The sequence below is a fragment of the Cervus elaphus genome, chromosome 5 (genome assembly GCF_910594005.1).
Source record: "Cervus elaphus chromosome 5, mCerEla1.1, whole genome shotgun sequence".
Lineage (NCBI taxonomy): Eukaryota > Metazoa > Chordata > Mammalia > Artiodactyla > Cervidae > Cervus > Cervus elaphus.
The window spans coordinates 1,669,796-1,691,259 of record NC_057819.1 but is presented as its reverse complement, the minus strand read 5'-3'; the positions used below and the strand labels follow the sequence as shown (position 1 = coordinate 1,691,259).

At 45.9% G+C, this 21,464-nt stretch overlaps 1 long non-coding RNA gene across 1 annotated transcript; it reads left to right on the top strand.

The window, feature by feature from the left end:
* The first annotated feature begins 12 nt into the window (after nt 1–12).
* LOC122693605 lies at nt 13–21,213 on the top strand. Its single transcript, XR_006340951.1, has 3 exons — nt 13–414; nt 20,500–20,627; nt 21,046–21,213. It is a non-coding gene; the product is annotated as an uncharacterized LOC122693605 (long non-coding RNA).
* The last annotated feature ends 251 nt before the right edge of the window (nt 21,214–21,464 follow it).

Sequence of the window (21,464 nt, the reverse complement as noted above, 5' to 3'; positions counted from 1 at the left end):
CACGCCCCTGCTGGGCGCAGCCAATCAGCGCCTAGGGCGTCGCGCGTGGCACCGCCCCTCGCCCGTCACGCCTCCTTTGGCACGTGCCGGCCTCGCACCCTCCGCGGGAGACTAGATCCACGCGAGACTATATCCACGCGAGACTAGCGCCTCAGCGAGGCGACTTCACGCGCGACGGCCAGGCAGCCTCTGTCGGAGGCCCTCGAGCGGGTACCCGGGCCTCTCACTCTTCTCGCCTCGGGTTCTCGCCCAGAGTATTCAGGACGCGGAGAGGTGGCGAGGGTGGTCAGGACACGGCCTGCCGGGCTGCGGCTCGGCCTGCCGCCTGAGGTGAATGGACCTTCCTGCCGCGCCTTCGGACTCCGGCCCAGCGCCCTGGACACGGACTGAGTGTACCGGAGAAGGGGAGCCCAGGTCGGAGGCCGCGCCGCCGCCCTCCGAGGCCTGGTTTCTAGAGTTGGGGGGAGGGGGGCAGGCCGCGCTCCCCCACAAAGGGACCCTTGCGCCGTAGGGTGGCCAATAACCACGCAGCGGATGCGGTCGGCGAGGGGCGGGCGGGTGGGTGTCCCCATGGGGTCCCTGGGTGAGGTGGGGAGTGGGGTCTGGACCGCCTCCCAGAGGCCAGGGTGAGTCCCCCAGGACGTGAGGAGCCCCGGAGTCCGGCCCACCCGAGAGCCGGGCAGTGCAGCCCGATGGGGCAGGCGCCTGAAGGGACGGTCTGGTCAGCCACCCGCAGGCCTGGCCACCCCAGATGCGGACGGAATCCTCGTGGGGTTGTCAAAGGAGATGGGGAGAACACTGTGGGGGGCCCAGAGCAGGCGCCGGTGGGGCAGGGCTGGAGGGACGCTGCAGAAGCCCCTAGGGCAGGTGTGGGATGTTTGATTTGATGCCTGTTCACGGGCAATTTCTGGGCTTCCCTGGTGCCTCAGAGGTTAAAGTGCCTGCCTGCAATGCGGGAGACCTGGGTTCGATCCCTGGGTCAGGAAGATTCCCTGGAGAAGGAAATGTGCAACCCACTCCAGTATTCTTGCCCGGAGAATCCCATGGACAAAGGAGCCTGGTGGGCTACAGTCCATGGGGTCGCAAAGAGTCGGACGCGACAGAGCGACTTCACTTTCATGGGCAATTTTCAGTATCTGATGGAGACGCCTTTCAAGAATGCAACCTTTGAGGGCTGGCAATGTGTAAGACTCCTAGATAAGGGCGTTGCGCAGATCAGTAAGACCTGGTACCTTTCCTCAGTGGTTTCAGGTAGGGACAGATTTGGTAAATACAGCAGATTAAAAAACAAACCATGACTTATTTATTTGGCTGCCCCGGGTCTTAGGTGGCAGCTCGGGCTGTCTTTAGTTGCAGCACCTGGACTCTTAGCTGCGGCTTGTGGCCAGCAGGATCTAGTTCCCTGTGGTGGTTGCTGTTTAGTCGATAGATGATGTCAGACTATGTGGTGCTCCAAGGACTGTAGCCCTCCAGGCTCCTCTGTCCATGGGATTCTCCAGGCAAGAATACTGGAGTGGGTTGCCATTTCCTCCTCCAGGGGATCTTCCCAACCCAAGGGTGGAACCAGGGTAGACTTCATTTCCTTGCATTGACAGGCAGGTTCTTTACCACTGAGCCAGCAGGGAAGCACCTAGTTCCTTGGTGCTTGCATGTGCTAAGTCACTTCAGTCGTGTCCGATTCTCTGTGACCCCGTGGACTGTAGCCTGCCAGGCTCCTCTGTCCATGGGATTCTCCAGGCAAGAATACTGGAGTGGATTGCCATTTCCTCCTCCAGAGGATCTTCCCTACCCAGGGATTGATTCCCTCCCAAGTGTTTTAGGTCTCCTGCCCTGGCAGGTGGGTTCTTTACCACCACTGTCTGGGAAGCCCGGGGATCAAACTGGAGCACCTTGTGTTGGGAGCACAGTCTTAGCCAGTGGACCACCAGGGAAGTCCCAATTCAGCAGATTTAAATGATTTGGTGTGAAAAACACAAGATGCTTTGGAGCTCCCAGGAAAGGGTGATTTCTGGCATAGAAAGGGAAATAATTTAAGACCTCAAAGGAGAGGCCTTATTGCCAACTCAGAATGCCTCAGAGGGAATTTGAGCCTCCCTTCTTCCGCCCTGCTCTTATCTTCTATTGTGGTATTTCCTAGTTTAGTTAATGGCCTCACTGCCCACTCATTTGCCAAGCCTTTGGGAGTCATCCCCAGTTCCTCCATGTTCTTGCTCCCATACAATCAAGTTCTGCTAAATTTATCTCCTGCCTTTTGTTAAAATCTTTCCCTCTCCCACCTCATGCCTGCAATCATGTCATCTTTTGCTTGAATTGCTGCCAGTCTTCTAACTTAACTCCCTGCCTCTGATGTCTATCCTTAGTTGTCCTTCTAAAACTAACATCTTAACATCCTTCATACCCTCTCTTTTATTATCTTCCTGCTTAGAATGGCCTGCCGTCTTCTGTTTTGTGACCTGTTGCTCGTCCTCCAAGATGAAGCTGATGTATCCCCCTCCTGTTAAGTCTCCTCCAGTTGCTCCAGGAGAAGTTAGACTCCACCAACCCTTTATGGATACGCTATTAGAGCATTTATCAAACACTGTTATGTAATTATTTCTGAGCTCCAGGCAGGGAACTGGGTCTGATCTCCTTTTGTATCTTCAGGGCTTTGGCACTCAGTAAATGACTGCTGAAGGAATTAATTCTGAGGGGATCAAGGACAGATTCATTAAAGTGGTGACATTTGAGCTGGACCTTGAAGCAGAAGGAGAAACTATTATTATAGTTAAATTGCTAAATCCATCTTGCCCTGTTGTTCAGTGATAGGTCTTCACCCTAGGTCATTATAAACCAGAGTTTCACAAATATGAAACATGTATTTGAGAAGGATTTAAAAAATTATGTTAATTTTTTTATTTACCCAATTTATTTTCATTCTAAATCATAAGATACTTGACTAGATTCTTCTGTGGTAATGAGTAAAAAAGCTAATAGGCTCTGCCCTAGTTTCTCTTTGCAAATCCAGCCAAATCCCAAAGGTTTTAACTACATGCAAGCATACTACAGTGAGGGACTCTTCCTTGTTATGAAGACCAGTACTTTCTGTGGCGATATGGTCTGGTTTATGGATATATAGTAATTCAGTAGTTGTATACAACATGAGCAGGAAGGATGGAGTAGGGATCATTTGCTGACATATAGTTCTTTTTTAAAGAAGATTTGAAGCATGTGATACTAACATTTTAAAAGTCTGGGTTTTGTTGTATTTTTTGTTTGAAGTGTCATTTTGTAGAGGAAAAAAGAGCCTTATACCAGGAGTCAGGAAGTTTGTAGTTTAGTCTGGGTTCTACCATTACCTCAGTCTTCCTGTTGTAAGAAAGATGGGGAAGGGAAGAAATCTGGGAATACAGTCTGTAGAAACTATCTAAGCCTTTTCTAATTCTAATAAAATATGAGTCTAACAATCTAGTTGCATATAAATTTATCTATTTACATGCGTGTTTACGACAGAGTTTCATTATAGAGACTGGTTTTATAGAAAGAGCTGATTTGTTAAAAATGTATCTGTTTGTTTTAGGTGTTACTTTTCAATTCATAGTGTACATTACTTTTAATTCTTAGGGAAGGTACTTAAGGTACTGTGGACTGTGCTCACCAACATCTGAAAGATTTGAATGATTTTTTGGTCATCATTGGTGAGCAGTTCTTGCACAAGCCATGAATGACATGGAGACCCCATCCACCTCTTTTCTCCTGTGAACCAAAGGGCTGCTCATGACTTCATTTAGCGCTCTACAGCACACAGAAGCTTTTGCCTCTTTTTGTCCCCTTTAATTCTCTCAGTATTACTGTGAAATGTGGGGCAGGAGTTCTTGGTATTTGTCAGATTTCCAAATTAAACATGATACTTACTGGAAATAAAAATACAGGCGCCAATATTTCACTTGTAGTCAGTCAAGGAGGAAAGACCTTAAGGGACACTATTTCTAAAGGCCCAATGTCTGGGTTAGTTTGTCCCTATGTGGTGTTCCTTAGCTCAGAAATTATAGTTCTTCTTCTTTGCTAGGGTGTATTTTATTGTTAATATTACTATCCTTGTGTAGACTTAAGTGGCTAACATGAAAGAGTTTTGGCATAGTGCACCCAAGTTGCCTGAAAATGGATTTTGTAGCAGAGCAGGGCCAGCCCAGGCAATGTGGTGACATATGGAGTTTCATGGTTTTTCCCATCATGTATGGATGTGAGAGGTGGACCATAAAGAAAGCTGAGTGCAGAAGAATTGATGCTTTTGAACTGTAGTGCTGGAGAAGACTCTTAAGAGTCCCTTGGACTACAAGGAGATCCAACCAGTGAATCTTAAAGGAAATCAGTCCTGAATATTCATTGGAAGGACTGATGCTGAAGCTCCAATACTTTGGCCACTTGATGCAAAGAACTGACTCACTGGAAAAGACCCTGATGCTGGGGAAGATTGAAGGCAGGAGGAGAAGGAAACGGCAGGGGATGAGATGGTTGGATGGCATCACCGACTCAATGGCCATGAGTTTGAGCAAGCTCCGGGAGTTGGTGATGAACAGGGAAGCCTGGCGTCCTGCTGTCCATAGGGTCATGAAGAGTCGGACACAACTGAGTGACTGAACTGAACTGATGGAGTTTCCTTTTGAGCAGCTTGAACTTTTGTTCCTTGTTTTTGCTTTGAATCCATTGCTGCTTCCTTCATGACTAGCCCTGCCCATCCCTGCAAGGCCTTCTTTACTCTCAGTAAACTTTCATAATCCATCTTAATGTTAGCTGACCAACACTAAAATGCAGTGATCACCTCCATTTAGTGGGGGAGATCCTACAGAAGGGAGATCCTACAAAAGGAAGCTCTGATGACAGAAGTGTCAGGTATGAGAAGAAATTCTGAGATGAATATTTAAATCAGGAGACCTCACCCCTCAGAAAACGTCATTCAGTAGCCTCCTTTTTTTCTGGAATATGACCTATTTGATACATCTTATACATTCCTATTGCTACTTATACATCCATGCACAGGCTCTCATCATCTGAATTACTTCAACCAACTCATGATCAGTCTTCCTGCCTCCCAACTTCAAATTCCTCCTTAGCCTTGGTTCCCAGGGTGATCTGTTCTTTAGCGGCACTTCATTAGTTTAGGCCAAAGTCCAAAATGGCATGGCATCAGGCCCTCTGACTTGGCCTCATTTTGTGCTATAACTCTTCCCTGCCCGTACTTTGGGCTCTAGCACCATCAGACTGTTTCTAGTTGCACAAACACTCCGCACTGTTTCATGCCTGTCTTTGCTCAGCTTTTTCCTCACCCAGAAAATTCTCACCCAGACCTTAAGATTCAATTCAGGTGTCTCCTCTTCAACAAATCCTTTTCTGGCTCCTCAGGGTTGCTTAAGTTCCCACTTCTGTGTTTCCATATTATTGAAGCTATTAAGTTTCTTGAGGATAGTAGTATGACATGCCTTTGGAAATAAAGTGCTTTGTGTATAATTGATGCTCAACAAATGACTGTTGAAGTAAATTAAACACCATATAAATATAAGTGTTTATATAGTCACAGGGTCCTTTTGTAGCTAAATATTTAGTCTGCTCTTTAAAAAGTCCACCCATAGCTATGGCAGCTTCATAATTGTCTCCTTTTCAGCTGTCTTTATACCCTGGTCATCTACGACACAAGTCCTGGATGGAGGCACACATCCGTCCAAGTCCTGGAGCAATTTCTGTAACAGTATTGTTGAGAGGAAGACTCCACCTTCAGGGGCTACTTCGTATAGCACAGCTCTGTTTACTGGGAGGTTGCAAGTTCAACATGTCATGGTCAATCCCTCTTTGATTATCTCCTCACCCATAGTCCCTTGGATTAGGAGTTTGGCAGGATCTTTAGCCATCACTTTCTTGAGTTGTAGATAACACACATCAGGCCTCATCTTCAGAAATGTCCTAGCTAAAGGTAACACACAGATCCCTGTGGCTTCCCAGGTGGTGCTAGAGGTAAAGAACCTGCCTGCCAATGCAGGAGATGTAAGAGATGTAAGTTCAATCCCCGGGTTGGGAAGATTCCCTGGAGAAGGAAATGGCAACCCACTCTAGTATTCTTGGCTAGAGAATCCCATGGACAGAGGAGCCTGACTGGCTACGGTCCATAGGATTGCAAAGAGTTGAACAGGATTGAGACGACTTAGCATGCAAAGGTAACAGACAGCTGCCTACGTGTGTCTTGAGAAACAATATGGTATAACCAAAAGAACATTGAATTGGGTATATAAATAGATTCTAATCCTGGTTTTGCTATTAGGTAACTGCAGCTTTAGATAAATTACTTGGTATCTCTTCCCGGTCGCTAAAGTTAAAGGTATTGGACTAATTCTCATAAATTTTATGATGGCTAGAGTTTGGGATCTCTTAAGTGTTGTGACAACTTTTCATCTTTTCACTGAGCCCCCCCGTTTTTTTTTTAATCTATATGACAAGGGTGAGTAGAGCGCATGTTACTCGCAGCTAGAGGAGAGCTCCTTGGATATTAGTGCTCTGAGGCCAGGACCAGGACACTCTTGTGTTAGAGTGCCATGGCTACAGGGGGAATTGCACTAGACTAGAAATCCCAGGACTTGGGGTTCAGTCCTGGTTCTTCCCCCGACAAGTCATGACCTTTCTAGGTCTGTTTCTTCATCTATAAATGAGTATGATAATACCTACTCTACTTTCTTTGAATTGAAATAATCAAATAAGCGAAGTGGAAATATCTTTGAAAATCTATACAGTAGTATTTCTTCAAGATATTTGTAATCAAGGAAAAGGTGTTCAGGTATAATATTCCCATGGAAAATCATAAATATACCATCCTTAATGTACTGGGTGCTTATCTTTGGAGTATTTTTCAGTGGTGATAGTATCTTTGTATTGAATCATTTATACTCTTTCTGCCAGTTCTTCTGGTAATCAAAAGCATACATTTGAAAGATGAGTAACTTTGAAGAAGGCTGCATTCTGAGGGAAGCCATGAAATAAAATCAAAGTTGACTAGCCTAAGCTGAAATCTAGTCCATGACCCATCATTAGTTTGTCTAATCATTTGGACTAGCAAACTAAGCACAGGTTGATGTATCATTAGGAATGCAAAATCCTCGGTTGAATTTTTGGGACCCAAATGTCACGGTTTCAACAAGATAAACGAACCTTCTTAAATGAACCTTCCTGTCAACTGCCTGCTCTCCCTAAAACAATGACATGAATGTGCAGTGAGCTTAGCAGCAGTATGTGTGGCATTTAGGGGTATTTGGCTGTTCATAAACTCAGTGTGAGTCAACTGAGTGTTGTAGCTTCAGAAAAGCTGATTTAGCCTTCAGGCTGCCTTATGAGAGGTTTAGTGTCCAGAACACACCTGTAATCTGTCTGGCTCTGGGCTATATGTGTGGCATATAGATCATTTTGAGTACAGCCAGAAAAGAGAGAGATGATGCTAGTGAGACCATCTAATAGCAGCAAATGGTTGAAGGCACTGGGAACATTTATCCAGCAAAACAAACACAGGAGTGATATTGTCACTTTATTCAGATCTCTGAAGTGGGCCATGTGTAAGAGGTTTATATTTGTTCCATATGGCTCTGAGGGGAGGCGCTGGAGTCAATGGATAGAAACACAGGGAGGTGCATTTCAGCCCATTACTTCCAGCAGGTGATTCAGAGATGAAATAGACTGCCTCCGTAGGCAGTGGGTTCTCAGTCATTCTGAGTGTTCAAACATGGTCCCAATGACCACTTGGTGGGAGTGTTGTAGAAGAAAGTCAGTCATCAGATGGGTAGTTGAACCAGATAGTCCATGATTTGAACATATTGCTTTAACATGAGCCAAAAAACAAACAAAAAAAAACCCTTAGGGATAGCAAATCGAAAGAGCCACAAACAGACCATAGACCAACAAGATACTTTGGTTTCTGAAGAAGTGAAAGTCAAGATGAATCTGTTACTGAAGAGCTAGGTGACAGGAGGATCTTAGTATACCAGTAGTAGCAGTAGTGAGTGTTTGTCACGGTGTGTTTGGCTGGGTTGGTTTTAATCGAAAGGACCACTCTTGTTGCTAGTAGTGTGGACTTAGATTCTGGGACCCAGTAGTGACTGGATAGGATTTTGGTCCCAGAATCAGGATGAAACAACTAACTTGTGGTTGTGAAGAGTGATTTCAACTTGAAAGTGGTTGTATCTGGCGATAAGTTAGGGGAAAAACACTGTGTGGGGATGAAGAGACCAAGCAGGTACACAGCTGTACACAGCCCCAGGGTGAGACGAGTGAATGTGGATAGAAAGATGTTTGTTAATCCAGACCAGACAGGCTTGTGTTCTGTACTTTGCCAGCTACAGATAACTGGTATCTAAGAGTCCTCAGCACTGAAGCCAGGCAGACGTTGTGCTCAGAGAGGCTGTGCTGTGCTTATTACCCACTGCAAAGGGCTTGCAGTGTCGTAGCAGGGCAGATTCTCTGCTCCCTCCGCAGCTTTACCAGTGGCAAGTTCTGTCCTTAGTGCCGGAATCCGAGTCGCTCTTCAGAGTTCAACCTTGCTGCTAGCCCTGCCTGAATAATTGATGTCCCAAGTCAGATAGCTAGTCTGCCGTGGTTGGGGCATTAAACACGTTTGCACTCTGGTTCAGTAACTGAATCTAGGTTTTGTTTCTTAAATCCAGTCTCTTTCTGGTATGCCAGTATACTGCCTCCTTTTAAACTTAACACTGCCAAGGACTTGAGTCTCATTCTGCTCACCGGGCCCTACTAGCTGTTGACAGACTCCCACCACAGACTACTTCCTGCCATTGCCAAATCCCAGTGCCCCAGAGACTCACCTTTGGGTCTGTGTGTGCGCTGAATGTCTAGGCTTCTGTTCTCTAAGGAATGAGGCACCCCCTTCATCATCAGGAGGCTTTCTTACAGTCCTAAGTTTCTCCCTGATCAAGGGAGTTGATTTGACCATGCCATCTACCTCTGGGAGCCAAACTGATGCTGGCTTGTGCCTGGAGCATTCCACAGGAGGCCATCTTCCATATCAACCTCTTCAATCACTAGCCAGCAAGAGCTTCCTGAACTTGAGACCTTGCATGCTTCTGAACCTCTAGGCAGTGCTCTGGGCTCCCCAGCCCCATCTCTGTGCACTTAACTGGGTGCTTTTCCTGTCTAGACTCCAAAGAGTGAAGTTTTAGCTGTCCACGGCAAGCTGCACAGCTTGTCTCACAAGGATCATGCAGATATTTAACATTTATTCTCTTCATTGGTTAGTTTTGTAAACGTGCATTGAGTAAGCCAGACAGCCGGACCAGGCGCTGGGGTCAGACATGAATAAGTCCTGTGGTGCTTGTTCTCCTAACCTAGTGATGGTGCCTATTTACTGAGTGCCTGCTGTGTGCCAGGCCTCTGAGTGACACTCTTCACAGAGGAGTGTTGTGAGAGGGTAGGAGGAGAAGCTGGGTAGTTTGTTACAGACATGAGGCTCCAGAGACAGTGCATGGTTAGTGCTTAATAAACAGTAGCCGTGTTTACCATGTTGGGTGATAACATTACCAAAAGTGCCACACAGGTCCAGAGGTGGGAGAACAAGTGTCTGAGCCAGAAGGATATATGGAGGACACAGGAAGGTCGATCCAAGGAGGAGGAAACGCAGGACTGCAAGCAGAAAAAGGTGGCCATTAAAGAGTAGCCAGTCTGTCTGGGGCACCGGAGTAGATAAACAGTCGCGCTGCACCAGTGTTCGGGAAGATAGAGTTCTAGAGACGTGTGCTAAAGAAAGATTCTAGCCATGAAACCTTTTACTGCATTCACAGGAGAAAATGCATGAAGTTGTAAAAACCGGAAGGGTAAGACAAGCCTGAAAATTATCCAATTAAAGGAAGGAAGATTGCAGACTGCTTAGTCACCTGAAGAGAGAGAGAAGACCTTGCAAAATGAGAAGAGATGATTACATCACTTAAATGAACATTGATCAATGTGTTTGGCAGGACAAGTGGAAATGTTTTTCTCTTAAATAATTCAAGCCTGCCAGGCTTCCAACCTGGTTTAAGATAGTATAATCATCTGCTATGTATAAATGTGTATGGTGTTCCAGTGTTGAAGGAGTAGAGTTTAAAGGAGGAATAAATAAAACTTTCTGTATTCAGCAGAGAGTTCATGAACAAAGCCCTGCTGGCAGATACATGAGAACCTTCCGCTGAACACATTATCCTAAGGAGACGGGGATACTGTTTGCTTGCTGACCGGGATTGTAACATACTTAAAACCATATTATCAGGAGACAGGCCTGATGATTTAAAGGTATTTCTGTTTCTAATGTTCTGTATTTTTATAAGGTAGACTTAATTCAAGATCTATGACAGATTTTCATGGCTGGTTGGTCATATTTTCCCCAATCAGTAAATACAGAAAATGATGGGGAAACAAATGAAATTAAAAGACTATTAAAATCGTGGCCATACAAGATAAGATTATATAGTAATGATACTGTTTAATAATGTCCCCGTACGTTGGGTTATTTTATCAAAAACAACATGGTACAGTGGTAAAATCATAAGTTTTGAAATCCCCAACTCTGCTATGTATTAGTTTTATAACCTTGAGAAAGTGACTTTTCTGAGCCTTCTTTTTAATTTTTTGAAAAATTTATCTTTAATTGGAGGATTGTTGCTTTACAATATTGGGTTGGCTTCTGCTTTACAATATTCTCTTCAACAGTGTGAATCCGCCGTAATGATACACATGCCCCTCCCTCTTGAACCTCCTCTCCGCCTCCCGCCCCTCCAGGTGGTCAGGGAGCAGAGGCTGCGCCCCTGTGTTGTATAGCAACTTCCCACCAGCCGCCTGCTCTACATGTGGTGGGCGCATGCTTCAGTGATGCTGTCTCAGCCCCCGCCCTCCCCTTCCCCCGTCGCGTCCAGAGCCTGCTCTGTATGTCTGCATCTCCATTCCTGTCTGGGCCTTCTTTTACTCTTCTTTAGCATAAGATGGTAATACTTGCTTCTATGGCTGCTTCAAGAACTAAATGAAAAGCAGGTCTGTGAAATACTCAGCAGTATGATGCCCCACTCTCCGTAGGGACATCCCTTCCCCACATCGATGGAGCCACTCCTTGGAATATTTGGAAAGCCCCTGTGGGTGTTGCCCATGGAGATTGTGTCACAGCTTCTGGAACAACTTTACTGCTGATAAGGTGTGTTTTTTTTTGACAGTGGATTTTATTTTTGAAAAAACAAGAGCTAAATTATTGTATGATGAGGTTGGAGGTTTTAACAGAGTGTAATGGTAAACTCTGGATTATAGAATGACCATGAAAGCAACTCTGACAAAAAAGTTCCAGAGAAGTGATGAGCAAACACAGCGTTTTAGGAATTGGTTTTGGATAGATAAGTTCTTGTGTGTTTCAACTTTGTTATGTTCTACCTCATTTCTGTAGAAAGGATGATGCAAGACAGAACTAATAATAGAGACTAGCGAAATGTGGGGAGAAAATAAAACACAGAGGCCATCCTACCGGCAGAGAGTTTATTAAAATATTTGAGATTCTTTCGTTATGTACAACTCAGGGCTGGGTGCTAACAATGTTAAAAAATAAAAAAATCTTGCTTCTCAGTCTTCCTGTATTGGGCTTCCCTCGTGGCTCAGTGGTAAAGAATCTGCCCGCCAGTGCAGGAGACACGGGTTTGATCCCAGGTCCGGGAAGGTCCCAAGCCGTGTGCCGCAGCTATTGAGCCTGTGCAGCTTTGGAGCCCAGGAGCTGCAGCTGCTGAGGCCCGTGCACCCTGGGGCCCGCACTCCGCAGCAAGAGAGGCCGCTGCAGCGCAGGGCCCGGGCGCCAGCCCTGGAGGAAAGCCCTCACAGCAGCAAAGACCCCGCACAGCCAAGGGTAGATAAAATTGCTTTTTAAAAAATCTTTTTGTATTAAGGCCTATTACATTCTCCCGGTCCTACTTTGTCTTTAACTCAATGTTACCTTCAAATGAATTTACCGTCCTCTTACTAATGTCCTCCTCTCAGTTTTCCAGACATAAAAATGTGTCTGATTCTCTTTTTCGTACATTAATCGTTTCTGCTTTAGAGTGTTTTCTGTTCTGCCTCTTTTCCAGTCTCGCTGCATCCACCTTCATCACGTCACTGCTGGATTTTGCCTGGGTAACTGTGTTAGCTAGGAGGCTGGTTTCCTAATTTCTCCAATCAGTGATTTTGTCCCCTGAGAGAGCCTTTTGCTTTTAATCTAATACTTTTAGATTGATTTTACTAAAATAACACTGCCATGTCCTTATATGTTTGTTACAACACCTGACACAGTGCTCTGTGAGTAACTCTTGATGAGATCATCACTGGCGCCCGTCTCTGCTTGGACACTGAGCCCTCTGGAAGCAGGAGTGATCTTCTCTGCCTTTGCCTACAGTGCTCAGGGCTTGCGCACAGCTGTGTGGCCCCAAGCACATTATTGAACGGCTCTATGTTTCACCTTCTTCATTTGCAAAATGAGGAGAGTAGTGTCTGAGAGCACCGCTGCATTGAAAGAGTGTGTGTGTGTGTGTGAAAAGGCAGCTTCTGTATTATTACAGCTTTTGTATATGACAGTTTCTGTATTGTTAGAGCACTCAAAAAAGTTACTACTTTGTTTATCTGGTCAGACTCCTGTTTCCTTGCCCTTTGAGGGCTTCTGTTTTCTGACTCACCTCTTCTCCCCGGGTGAGCCTCATTGGTCCCCCGCATCATCTCCCATTCCCGGTAGCCCAGGCTTCTTCCTGTCGGCAAATCCTCGGCCCTTCCCACCTCGGAGCGCCCTGCCCCTTCTGTTGCTTCCTCACCGTCTTCACCTTGCCCTCCCTTCAGGCCCTCAGGAAGCCTTTTTTTCTCTGAGAGGTCTCCACCAGAAGTTCCACCTCACACTCCTCTCTGCTTGAGCGTTTAGAGTTTGTGTCTCAGCTTAGGTACCTAATAGTGTCTTCAGTTTGTTTTGTCTCTCCAAAAAGAGTAAAAGCTCTCTGAGGACAGGGATCACGTTATATTTCTTTCATATTCTCTACTGTACATGGCACGGTATACTGGGTTTGTATTTATATAATAACCTTTCCTTTCTTTTCTTTGTATATTTTATTGATGTATAGTTGACTTACAGTGTTTCAGGTACACAGGAAGGTGATTCAGTTGTACATGTATACATATATTATTTTTGAAGTTATTTTCCATTATAGGTTATTACAAGATATTGACTAGAGTTCCCTGCACTATACAGTAAACCTTTGTGGCTTGTTGCCTACTTTTTTAAAATTAGAAATCTAGCATTCTATTCATACTAAGTCAAACAAATGGAATCAAAATATAAATTTTTAAAAATTATTAAAAAAAATATATAAATTTTTTAGTTAGGCAAAAATTTGTAAGTTTTCTAAAACATATACATATTTTTATCTATATATATAGATAGATATATACAAAAGCTTTTCTACTATACTTGATAAAGACTTGAGAAAGAACATCAAAAAAAAAAGATGGAAAACCTAAGCTAAATGAAATGGGAGCACTGAATATGAAATAGAAAAAGTGGAACAAACTAGATAAAAGTAAAAGATTATCATCTAGTCCAGTTGTTTTTAAACATGACTGCTCATTAGAAACATATCTGGAGCTATGGTGAAAAAAAGCAGTACCTGGGCATTTGTATTTTTTAAAAAATACCAAATAATTCTGCTATGCAGGATTTTAAAAAATGATTACAAGTTTTCCTATTAAATGGTAGTTTTGGTGATCTAGAGTTATATTATTTTTCTGTTTACCAACTGTGATACAATAGTATTATGTAACAGTTGCATAATCACAATACTAAAAGATGTTTATCAGTTTTCATAATCAACAGTCAGACAAAAAATAATTACAGTTGCAAGCCATAATGGAAACATGATTAACGTAACAATATAAAATAATTACATACAAGTTGGGGAGGGGGTCCAGCAGAGGGATGTGGTAAGTGGAAGTGTATACATCCACATGTTTCATCCACCCAGCCAGTCTGTGTCTTTTAGTTGGTGTGTTTAATCCATTTACGTTTAAGGTAATTATGGATATATATAATCCTATTACTGTTTTCGTAATTATTTTGGGTTTATTTTCTGTAGGGTTTATTTTTCCTTCTCATGTGTTTCCTGCCTAGAGAAGTTCCTTTAATATTTGTTGTAAGCTGGTTTGGTGGTGCTGAATTCTCTTAACTTTTGCTTGTCTGGAAAGCTTTTGATTTCTCCATCAAATCTGAATGAGAGTCTTGCTGGGTAGAGGACTCTTGGTTGTAGGTTCTTCCCTTTTATCATTTTAAATATATTGTGCCATTCGCTTCTGATTTGCAGAGCTTCTGTTGAGAAGTCAGCTGATAGCCTGATGGGAGCTCCCTTGTATGTTATTTGTCATTTTTCCTTTGTCTCTTTTAATATTTTTTATCTCTGTCTTTAATTTTTGTCAGTTTGGTTACTATATGTCTCAGTGTGCTCCTCCTTGGGTTGATCCTCCTGGGACTCTGTGCTTCCTGGACTTGGTTGGCCATCCCCTTTTCCATGTTGGGGAAGTTTTCAGCTCTCATCTCTTCAAGTATCTTTCAGGTCCTTCCTGTTCTCCTTCTGGGGCCCCTGTGGTGCAAATGTTGGTGCGTTTAATGTCCCAGAGGTCTCTTAGGCTGTCTTCATTTCTTTCTGTTTTTCTTCTATATTCTGTTCTGTGGCAGTAATTCCCACCGTTCTGTCTTCCAGGTCATTTATCCGTTTTCTGCCCCAATTATTCTGCTGTCAAGTCCTTCTAGTGTATCGTTCATCTCTGTTTGTTCTTTAGTTCTTCTTGGTCTTTGGTAAGCATTTCCTGCATCTTCTCCATTGTTTTCCCCAGATCCTGGATCATCTTCACAATCATTATTCTGAATTCTTTTCTGGAAGGTTGCCTATCTCCGTTTCATTTAGTTGTTTTTCTGGAGTTTTATCTTGTTCCTTCATCTGGGACATAACTTTCTGCTTTTTCATCCTGATTAATTTTCTATACTGTGGTTTTTAGCCACTGTGGGACCGTGGTTTTTCTTGCTTCTTCTGTCTGCTCTCTGATGGAGGAGGCTAAGAGGCTTGTGTAAGCTTCATGATGGGAGGGACTGGCAGTGGGAAAAGCTGGGTCTTGCTCTGGTGGGCAGGGCCTTGCTCAGTAAAGCTTTAACCCAATTATCTGCTGACGGGTGGGGTTGTGCTCCCTCCTTGGTCATTGTTTGGCCGGAGAGACCCAGCCCTGGGGTCCGCAGGGCCTTATGGTAAGGTTAATGGCGACCTCCAAGAAGGCTTATGCCAAGGGGGGACCTTCCCAGACTGCTGCGACCGGGACCCCTGTCCCTCGGTGAGCTCCTGTTGACCCGTGTCTCCACAGGAGACCCTCCGACACCAGCAGGTGGTTTTGGCTCAGCCTCCTGTGGGGTCACTGCTCCTTTCTGCTGGGTCTCGGTGTGGGCAGGCTTTTGTTTGTGCCCCCCAAGCCTGGAGTGTCTGTTTCCCCCAGTCCTGTGGAAGTCTTACAGTCAAATCCCGCTGGCCTTCAGGGTCAGATTCCCTGGGGATTCCCAGTCCCCTTGTTGGGTCCCCAGGCTGGGAGCCTAATGTGGGGTTCAGAACTTTCACAGCAGCGGGAGAACTTCTTTGGTGTTATTGTTTTCCAGTCTGTGGGTCGCCCACTCGGCGGGTATGGGGTGTGATTGTTATCATGATTGTGCCCCTCCCACCATCTCACTGCAGCTTCTTCTTTGTCTTTGGACATGGGGTATCTTTTCTGGGGGGTTCCAGCATCCTCCTGTCAATGGTTGTTTAACAGCTAGTTAAACAACTCTTGCAGGAGGAGATGAGCACACATCTTTCTACCCTGCCATCTTCCATATGCTTTCTTGATGCTTATTAATGTACTTTAGTAGGCAGCAAGATACAGTACTTGAAAACGAGGTGCCTCCATTCTAATAGGGAGCTAGAAACATAAACATTCAGAATGTCCCTTGGTCACTGCTATGGAAGTTTTAAGAAAAGATGATTAATATGCTCAGATCTATTAATTAGATAAATCATGGATCTGTGCAAAGGGTAAGTAGGGTGAGTAACTGGAAGTAAAGGCTTCCAGTCTGCAGCTTAAGCTGAGACGTGACAAAACCCTGATCTAAGGAGGTGGAGAGATTAAATTCAGAAGATACTGTGGAAATAAAAATCAAAGAGATTTGTGTTCACTCAAATGGCATATGGAAGATAGGGACATTCAAGATGAGTAGGCTTCTTTCTTGAGCCTTGGCTTAATGGTGACACCATTTAGGAAGCAGGAGCCATGAGTGAAAAAGCAAATTTGGAAATTTAGATGCTCATGGATCTTCCAAAGATGGCTCCCTCTGAACAGTTGGAAAGTTGGGTCTGGGGCCTGAGCGTTAGAACTGGGACTAGAGAGAGTGAAAGTCAGAGGTCTAATAAGCACAGTGATTGTTGAATCCATGGCATAGAAGAGACCACCCAGAGACAGGACGCAGAGAAATGAGAGGTAGAAAGTGGTGAGACAGAAAGTTCAGGGGACTTGGACGAGATGCAGAAAGGAGCAGGTCATCTGAGGTCGAGAGCTGGCGGCAGTTAATGTTGCCGTGGCGTCAGCTCACAAGCGTGTATCGAACTCAGGAAAGTATTAAAACGGGCTGAGCTGGTCCCTGGTAGGAGCTCAGTGTATAGTGGCCAAAATGGATTGAGTAGGGGAACAGAAGGGCCAACAGTGAGGATAAAATGTGAGTATGCTTGGAGTGACAGGAAGGAGAGAGAATAGTTTATTGTTTGAGGATGAGATACGGCTTTTTTTTTTTTTAATGAAGGTGTTTTGAACGTTTTTTTGTGAAGGGAGGGAAAGGGCCTGGGAGAGGGAGAAGACGGTGGCGGTGCGCTGCTGCTGAGGTGCCTCAGGCGTGTCCGCCTCTCTGCAGCCCCGTGGACTAGCCTGCCAGGCTCCTCTGTCCATGCGATTCCAGCAAGAATACTGAGTTGGGTTGCCTTTTCCTCCTCTAAGAGATCTTCCCCACCCAGTGGTTGAACCCACGGTTCTTAAGTCTCCTGCATTGACAGGTTCTTGACCACCAGCGCCACCTGGGAGGCCCATCAATTGTGTGCTAGGTGGCCCTTTACACATTCTTTCAATCCATTCTCATAATCATCTTGAAGTGGGGCCTCCCATCCACGTGATGTCTGAGGCTCGGCTCAGTCAACGAACTTGACCAGAGGGGTGAAGGTGTGTTTGACTGCAAAGACCAGACTCCACCACCACATGTTACTCCTTCTACACTCTTACTCCCCTCTGTATAATCTGTTGGTCTGGGTGAAGAAGGGAGTGGGAAGGAATGGGCCACGGTCATTGTGTCAAGACGGCCCGGGGTGCAGTGGGAGCACCACCTCCATGACAGGAGGCGGGTGTGAGGAAGAGCCTGCGCAGAGCGAGGCCTGAGGGTGACACAGCGAGCCTCAGGGGTCTTCTCTTACGAGGGCGCGCAGGGAAGGACCCTGAGGTCAGACACGCTTGCTCGATGATTGACAGTTAGAAATTATAGCTGAATAGCTGTGTTTAAGATGCTTTGGTTAAAAAAAGGTAAACTTGGTTAAAAGATATCAAAGAGTCTTAAAAAAAACACCTGTCTGAAGTTCCTTTCACTTTCTTGGGATTTAAAAAAAGGAGAAGGCAAGAGAGAGCCAAGTTAATACTAAAAAAAAGAAGTCCCTTTAAAAGGGTAGGAAGAATTGAGAGGTCAGTATATTATGAAGGAAGTCTATGAAAGTATTTTTATGTTTATATAAAGCTCCAGTCCCTAAAGAATAAGGGGTAAGATATGAAAGAACTCCAGACCCTTAAGATGAATCAGAGGACCCAAGGCCTCTGATGCAGCAGAGAGGACATTGAACCTTGGAGTGGAGAGCCCTGCCTCAGTGCCTGGCTCTGTCACCAGGCAGTTCCCGTCATCTCATGAGGTCTGTTTTCTCAGCTGCAAAAGCTGTGGGTTGGTCTGTGATCTGCCCAGTGCCTTGGAGCTGGGAGTGTCTGTACTGGCGTTGGCCACAGCGTGTGTGACACGGTGGTGGTGAGCACAGGCTCTCCGCAGTGCTCACGTTAAACCTCCCTGCCTCACACCCAAGCTGTGGGGCCAGAGGCAAGTTACCAGCCTCCCTGGGCCTCCGTTTCCTCATCTGTAGACTAGGAATATTCCTAGTAACACCCCCACTGGGTAGTTGTGAAGATTCATTGAAAACAGTGTGTAAACAGCGCCTGGCAGCAGCCAGTTCTAGATAAATACAAGTTGTTGCGACCATAGGTGCTGTTACCCTGGTGCCTTTTGCAGCACTGGGAGCGTGCACCACTTGCACCTGCATCTTGAGGGAACAGAAGAAGGTAAACGGAAGTAACAATCGGAGTTTGCCAGGTTCCCCTTTGGGAAAGGAATGAAAGGAATGAAAGGAATCTTCAAAGACTTGAGTTGTCGGGACCTCTGGGTTATGATTCAGCCACAGTCGACTCTCAGAATTTTCCCACAGCTCAGTGGAAAGTCACTGAAGGCTTCATGAAAGCAGGGCTGCCGCCTCCTGTGTTTCCCTGCTAGGAGGCACCGCTGACCCTGGAGTCCGAGTCTGCTGGTATCCCAGCAGGGGTGAGATCTGAGCAGCCTGCTGGACTCAGCGTCCGCAGCCCTGAATGTCTGCCGTGCTGTGGGTTTGTTGTCAACCAGAGGTGGGGCATACGGAAGAGAAGTTTGGGGCCCAGATTATTTTTCTAGGTGGGCACAGTGACGTAGCAACTGTCAGGTTACTTTGGAATTCAGGATCTCACGTCTCCATTGTCCACGCTATTCCCTGCCTCTCTCTGTGGGTAAACTTAAGATTATGGATGTGACCTCAGAAGATAGCATACATTAGTGATAGTCAACAAGATGTTCATGTTTTCTCAAATTACCCCAACAGAACCTTCACCTGTTTGTAACTGGCCGTAGTTTAAACGGGATTCCCTGGTGGCTCAGACGGTAAAGCGGGAGACCCCGGTTCAACCCCTGGGTTGGGAAGATCCCCTGGAGAAGGAAACGGCAACCCACTCCAATACTCTTGCCTAGAAAATCTCATGGATGGAGGCGCCTGGTGGGCTACAGTCCATAGGGTCGCAAAGAGTCAGACACGACTGAGCGACTTCACACACTCACTCATAGTTTAAACAGAAATGGAAACATCTACACATTTGCTTTCAGTCCTGACATCTTTTGAAATCTTTTTAGATCACTTTCCCAAATTTGAATTCAGCGTCTCTTTAATGGACTGAGTGTCTCTCAAGCTTCCCATTCTTAGCCTTGCAGAGGAAACTAGTTTCTTGAACACCACGATGCCAGTGCTCCTTTTCTTTCTCATGGTTCCCTTTTCAAGAGCAGACAGGGTAGGTCCAGATCTGGCCTTGACATTCCCTCACATCGAGGTTTATTCAGTGTATGAATAGAATTTGAAACCTAGGCCTCTTCTCTAGGTATGAACTCCCTTCATGGCCGACCCCAGACTTGACAGTGGGTGCCACTCACAGCCAGACGTTGGTTGTCACACACACCTCTTGACAGCATTTTAGTGACTCTGGTACCTCCAAGCTGAAAAAGTCTGCCTTTGGCCTCATGACTTCTCTGTGTATTTTTTTGTCTTTAAGTAGATCATTGGGGTCCCTGCCCTTTGCAGAATAATTGACTTCATGGTACTTGAAATGCCATATAATTTACAGCATTTTTAGATAAATTGAGGTCCAGAGGCTTCCCTGGTGGCTCAGTGGTAAAGAATCCGCCTGCCAATGCAGGAGACATGGGTTCGATCCTTGGTTTGGAAAGATCCCACATACCGTGGAGCAGCTGAGCCTGTGGGCCACAACTACTGAGCCTGTTCTGTAAAGCCCAGGACCTGCAACTGCTGAGCCTGTGCTCCACTTCAGGAGAGAAGCACCCGCTCTCCACAACCAGAGAAAAGCCCACACAGCAGCAGAGACCCAGCACAGGCAATAAATAAATAAGTAAAATTAGTTTTTAAAAACTGAGGCCCAGAAGAGGTAATGATTTGTCCAGGTTCATATAAGCCCTTCTCAACAGGGTTCTAGCCCAGAATGCTGACTTCTCTAAACCCTGCACCATACTGATTGTGTTAACTAGCAAGCATCTTCTAAAGGAGAGGTTAAGCTGAGTGGAGGGAATGAGACGCTTCATGAAGAAAGGACAGAGCTGAAGGAGGTTAGCACCCAGGCAGGGGTCGGGCACTGTGTAGGCGGAGGGCCCGGGGAAGCAGTGAGTGCCAGGTTGCGGGTGGAGCAGGCGGCCCCCCGGGTGAGAACAGCACGCAGAGTGAGCTGCAAGACCTCCACAGCACACTTGGCCCGCTTGAAAACGCTCACCCGGCCAAACAGACACAGCTGCCCGTCCGGATCTTATTATTTCTACAGCTGTGATTTAACTGCTGCTTATCTTTCCTCTAGGAGATTCCTTGGAATGAAACCAATGGGAGATGAGGGTTTGGAGGAGTCTCATCAGAGCAGATGGGCCAGCAGCAGCCAGAAAGCTTGTTGCCTTTGGCCGAGAGCACCGTCCTGGATCTGGACGCCTTGTGAGTAAAGCCCAGCAGGCTCAGCCCCCAGCCCCAGTGAAGCCGTCCTGCTGCTTCTTGAAGAAGGACCTCATGTGCTCTCACATCTTCCCTCCCCTCACGCTGATGCTGAGAATCACGTTCTCAGAGAACTCGGCCGTCTGAGCTGTGGTGCCGGGAGCAGCCCAGCTGGATTGCTTCTTAGTGCTGTTGGTCCTTGGGTATATTTAGAAGTTCGCTGCACGGAAGGTCAGGAGACTGGGTTCTGGTTCTGACTGAGCCACCCATTTTCCTTGGAACCTTAGGCAAATTGCTCCTCCTTAGGCCACTGTTTTCTCACCTGAAAGGTTGTTTATAGTAAATTATCTCTGTTTGTGAAATGGTCACTGTTATCTACCAGACTTAATCTCATAAGTACTGTTATTGTCCCCCGTTACAGATAGGAAACTGAGGCTTGGAATTCTCCTACCCTGACCATTTTATTTCAATTGCCAACCCCTGGCAACCCGCTCCAGTACTGTTGCCTGGAAAATCCCATGGACAGAGGAGCCCTGTAGGCTACAGTCCATGGGGTAGCAAAGAGTTGGACACGGCTGAGCGACCTCACCCTGGCCGATATCTTCCCTGTAGCTCAGATGGTAAACAATCTGCCTGCAATGCAGACCTGGGTTCGATCCCTGGGTCAGGAAGATCCTCTGGAGAAGGGAATGGCAATCCACTCCAGTATTCTTGCCTGGAGAATCCCATGGACAGAGGAGCCTGACGGGCTACAGTCCGTGGGGTCGCAAAGAGTCGAACGGGACTGAGCAACTAACCCACACCCACACACCCTGGCTGAAGAATCCATGCTTTTGAACT